General features: G+C 35.1%; 1 protein-coding gene across 1 annotated transcript in view; it reads right to left on the bottom strand.

Annotated features, from left to right (window-relative positions):
• LOC136838553 (uncharacterized) overlaps positions 1 to 3,949 on the bottom strand; it is a 19,130-nt gene extending 15,181 nt beyond the window's left edge. The window contains exon 1 of the mRNA XM_067103676.1: positions 3,878 to 3,949. The gene's annotated coding sequence lies outside the window, so the exon portion shown is untranslated. The remainder of the gene's footprint in view (positions 1 to 3,877) is intronic.
• Positions 3,950 to 5,841: the final 1,892 nt, after the last annotated feature.

The following is a 5,841-nucleotide window of genomic DNA, read 5'->3' as shown; positions in this document are numbered from 1 at the left end:
TGTAGCTACCACGTGCCCCATCGTCACTCGGATCGGGCAGACGTCAGGGTGACATCATACTGCCCCTGGAAACGTGTTTGCTGAGTGAGGGCGATGTTAGCTCTCCCTAAAACGGTGCCAAGCGCAACGTTCGTTTCGTGACGTCATCCCACAGGATGCGTCGTACCGATTGAAGACGGTGCCGTTTAGATGAGTTTTACGCTCATGGGATAATTATTTTTTTTTCTACTTTGTCGTTCGATAAATGAATAAGCGGCCTACGTCAGTATGAAGTGATCTTCAGACCAATTCAGATTTGAAAAATACACGACAGTTTCTTAACAAACTCGTTTTAAATTTTGTGCTGTCGTCGTAGAAACTAACAAACAAAAAACAAAACAAAAATACTCTGGGGCAGTTCACAGGAAGGCACAGGAATGGCAAAAGGATTATCTGTCTGTCAAGTTTTTTTTCTTGGCAAATTATTCTGTGAATAAGATAAAGGGTTGACCAGGGTAAACGACTGTTCTTGCAAGATTCTACCTGCCCTTACTTTGTTACTAAAAAAAAAAAAAAAAAAAGACATTCAGAAAGCAATCGTCGGTCGACTGCGGAGTGAGTACTCTGAGGAATTCTTCCCAGTTTTTGAACTGGCGTATCCTATATATATATATATATATATATATATATATATATATATATATATATATATATATATATATATATATATATATATATATATTATTTCCATATATATATATATATATTATTTTTCAGTCAGAATGTCTCAGTTTCTGATCTGTAACATGTCAAAATTTCATCTGTCTGCAATTTTAGGTTTTCCAGCAAAATTTCCACACAAGATGACGCAATTTGAAGCTCTGAATTATATCAAAATCTCTGGAGCCTATTTTCTCGGAATGAGGAAAAATTGGCTTACGCCAGTTCGTCAAACTAGGGACGAACTGTTGAAAGATGAAAATTTTTGTGTTTCTTGCAACACTGCCCTACTACAAGCCAGATGTAGTTTTACAGAAATTCGTTGGGTGAGCCGGTAGAGCTGCTGACTGTCACTCGATGGGCCGGAGTTCAATTCCCCCAGCCGGCTGATGAAGAGTTAGAGGAATTTATTTCTGGTGATAGAAATTCATTTCTCGTTATAATGTGGTTCGGATTCCAAAATAAGCTGTAGGTCCCGTTGCTAAGTAACCAATTGGTTCTTAGCCACGTAAAATAAGTCTAATCCTTCGGGCCAGCCCTAGGAGAGCTGTTAATCAGCTCAGTGGTCTGGTAAAACTAAGGTATACTTAACTTAACTTTACAGAAATACTCGTGATAAGCAGCATAATACACTGCATTACATCAAGTCCGGAGGAGAAGTCCAGTTGGACTGTGGAAAGGGTAAGTTTACATTTTCTTTGTTTCTGTAGAAGTGAGTCCTGAGGATCTACGGACAGCTTTTGATAGGCTGAAGAATGGAAATAACCGAAAGGTTGGTGGGATGGCAGGAGAGATGTTTTATCAGGATTTCCAGAGGTCTTGCCACACGAGGGTTTTAATATCTAGGGAGCATGAGGCTGCGTACAATCCAGAGGTGAGGGGTACAGTTTTTACCGGTTGAGGCTGGTCAACATGTTGCTGACGACCTTCAGTGTATGTTTACAAAGATGCATTGTAGAAGTTTTCTGTGCGTGGTGTTCATCTTTGATTTAACAATGAAAAGGTGAATGTGGCAGAGTGTATGTATGTTGTATATATATATATATATATATATATATATATATATATATATATATATATATATATATTTATTTGAATACAAATGGTTTTATTTGTGTATTATATATTATATATATATATATAAATATATATTATATATATATGTATATATATATATATATATATATATAATATATATATATATATATAATATTCATACAATCAAATCCATACAATCATATCCGTGATCGAATCCTCAGAATAGGTTGTATGTCGATCTTTTTCAAATGAATTGTCTACAAAGGCCTTGTCACCACAAAGATGTATCTAGTTAGCCTACATTCTTCTCTCTTTCTCTGTAAAGCAAAGACGTCCTTCACATCTCCTTAAACATTGTATATTCTTTTCAAAGCCGAAAATTATCTCTAATCAAAAACTGTAGAAGCAGGAGTTGCTCAGTTCAATCCCTGCAGTTCCAAGCTTCCGAGAACGTTCGTTCCAGTACATTCTGTAAAATGTGAATTGAATACAGAATTTAGGCCACAGGCCAAGCACTCGGACCTATGAGGTCTTTCAGCGCTGAAACGGAAATTGACAGTAAAACGTTTGAAAGGTGTAACAGAAGGAACACCTCGCAGTTGTACTATGAATTGTTAGGAGAGGGTGGTAAGTAAGATGGAAGAAAGAGAACATGAAAGGAGGTACAGTAACGGAAGGGGTTGCAGCTAGGGGCCGAAGGGATGCTGCAAAGAACCTTAAGTAATGCCTGAAGTGCAACTCATGCACTACCCCCTCTACGGAGATAAAAGAAGAAATCCTTCGTTAATGTATTCCGGAACACTTGTGCGGTTGATTTTCCACCGAAATATTCTCCAAACACATCACTGATATCACCAAAATGTTTGCACAGATTCCCAAGTAAATTTATTGTTCCTTTCATTCTTTCAAGCCAGTATGGAATATCTGTCAATTGATTTTGTTAGAAACTGAACAAAGTGTGATACCTGAGGCAACTTCCATTACAAACAATAAAAAAAACAAGGTACGTTGAATTTTCTACCCACTAAAGCGTCGGAATACCATGGTAAATGCCTGTTGTTAATGGCTGCCGTTAAAAAGTTTACAAGGTCACCAAGATACTATACAATTATTATTATTATTATTAGGCAAGCTCCTGCCCTTATTTGAAAAGCGGAGAGCTACAAGCCGAAGGGTTCCAAACTCCCAATACGGAAAGAAGCCCAGTCCAGAAAAGGAAATTGAGATGAAAAGAGCAACATCTGCACGCAATCTGAACTTCTGAATTTCCAACGATTCATCAACAGGATTGTGAAGACCATTTTACAATTTGGTCACAAGAATAAAACTTCTAGAAAAAGTTTAACAGTTCTGATTACCTTCGAGTTACGGCTCTCGTTGGCGTTGCATTCCGAACTCGTTTCACCACTACTTCTTCAAGAATGCGTCTGTTTTGGGGTAAATAATTATATCCTTTTCTTCTTCAGTTTGAACGTAAATGGACCGTGACGTCACAACCACCGCTCCATCGTTTGTCTGTGGTACAAATTTCCAGGAGGGATTTATTTGTTTAAACGACTGAATGGGCATTCAGCAACGTCAGAAGCTGTTCTGTCCATAGATTTCTCAAATTCTGTGAATGCTTCTTTCATTTCGGAGTTAAATACTTGCCTTAACAAGTATTCGTTGCTACCTCGAAAAGCAATTTCTTACTTGATCAGATCATTAAATATTAAAATGTCTCTGATGTCCTTAAGCTGCTTCACTGCGACTTTCAAAGTTAATTTCATTGCCCATGATCACGTAGATTCTCGTAGACTTATAAATGAAGAAGAGCACTCTTTTTTTTCATTTACAGTCGAGAAAGATCATTTAAATCACAATATCCATCTCTTACCCACATTGTTTCACTCGATACAGAAAATATTCTAACCGCAAGAAGACTCTCTTGATGCATCACGCCATCTGAGTCTAGTGATTACTTTTGTTCCTTGACTGAAGAAGCTCTTGAAGTTCCCGTGTCGGTCCTCCATTTTCAATTAGTTTTTAATTTTCGTCACAACGAAGTGTAGATAATTTCTTGCGATATTCACCGTCCATATTTGAAAATGGTTATATATGAAATTAATTTTTAAAAAGTGGAAAAAACAACGGAATTAACCATTCACTCTCAATTCCACGGCTAACGCCGGGTGACTGCCAGCTACTGGACTGTACACAAAGACAAGAGGGTCTTTTCTCTTTTGTAGTCGATGTTAAATATGACTTAGAGCAGCGCTACCGAAATGTGGGATAGACAAGGGACGCCATGTTGTAAAAAAGGTAAGATAGGTTGTAAAACACTTGCGAATTACTCACCGAATTTAGAGCATTATGTCACAAAGCTGCAATGAGCCATACATAAAACTTTGACTTCTAAAAACTTGTTTTGGTATTCGATGTTATCACAGAGAATCACCTCAGGATTTAGTTAGGCATTTAACGAATCATACAAATAAAATAATAAAAAGACGCCAGGGACAAAAATAAATGAGTAACAAAACAAAACCAAAGTCATTAATTAAGGAATGACCAAATGGGGAGTTAAATAAGAAACGATTTAAAGTAGAAATAAATGATCAATTTAATTAAGATATGACCAAATAATAGTTTTAACTTTTAAAGTAAATGGAATCCATACTTCTCCACCAGCAAATATGTTTCATATGCAGTCATGAAACAACGAAGTTGCTCTCCAAAGATAAATTCAGCAATATGTAAGATCAATGAACGTAAGAAACAAAGCAATAGCGCACTTGTCAGTCATCAACAAGTGTTAGCAGAAACAAAACACGCACGCACAAAAAGAAAACTCATTCACGAGGCATGAAGCGGACAGTTAGGCCTATAGATGCAGCCATTCAACCCTTTTGGAAAATTCAGTATTAGAAATTTTATAGGCCTATATATATAAATAATTATGAATTTTTTTATCATATCACCGTGACATTCTTATATTCATAAAAGTTAAGCTACAAATACCCGTTTAATATCCAATTCGCTCTACATAGGAAATAATACCGAAGGGGAATTATAAGTGATAAGTGGTTCGTTATCTGGCGGATTCGATTCACCGACAACAACGACTTCCTATTTCAGTGAGTATTCGAACTGCTCGGCTGCCGAGGAAGAGCGGATTGCATATTAAAAACGACATTTGTAGCTTCATGTTTGTGGATATACACGTATATGTATATGTATATATATATATATATATATATATACATATATATAATATAATATATATACCTACCTATATATATACATGTATACATTTTATATGTATATATATATATACCTACATATGCATGTATATACTATATATATATATATATATATATATATATACATACTGTATATATATATATATATATATATATATATATATATATATATATATAATTTTATATATATATATATCACGTTATATTTTATATTAGTTATATATATATATATACAGTATGCATATAAGTTGAAAGGTCCAAGTCGAAAGGCCTAGCATCGTACCTGTTCATTTTTTTATCTCCTTCGTTGATAATTGCCGGAGATACTTTATTTCATCACGTTCCACATTTTTTCGTGATTCAGTTATATCATATATTTATACATATATATACATGTTATATATGTATACCCATATAAAGGTAAAGGGAAATACTTAGAGAAGAGGTCTCACTTATTAAAAAATAAAAAATAAATTAATATATTAATAAATAGATAAAAATGTATTAGAACGCATTACCTTTCCGTGACGTAAGGTCATCAGATTCGACCTCCCGAAGGTACGACTTTATATACCCGTCCTTCAGGGAGGTCATTACCCGGACAGGACACCGCTGGACGCTAATGTATAGAGTTGTCAGTTTTCTCTACGTTAAAACTTGCCAGATATTTATGTGTGTGTTTATACACACACACACACATACACACACACATATATATATATATATATATATATATATATATATATATATATATATATATATATATATATATATATAATTTCTGACTCACATCAGGATCGAACCAGGTCTTTCAATTGAAAGGCAAGGGCGCTCCCAACTAGGCCATACAAGACTTGTATGG

The sequence above is a fragment of the Macrobrachium rosenbergii genome, chromosome 5 (genome assembly GCF_040412425.1).
Source record: "Macrobrachium rosenbergii isolate ZJJX-2024 chromosome 5, ASM4041242v1, whole genome shotgun sequence".
Taxonomy (NCBI): Eukaryota; Metazoa; Arthropoda; class Malacostraca; order Decapoda; family Palaemonidae; genus Macrobrachium; species Macrobrachium rosenbergii.
Note: the sequence above shows the minus strand (reverse complement) of the source record. Positions and strands in the feature narration are given on the sequence as shown.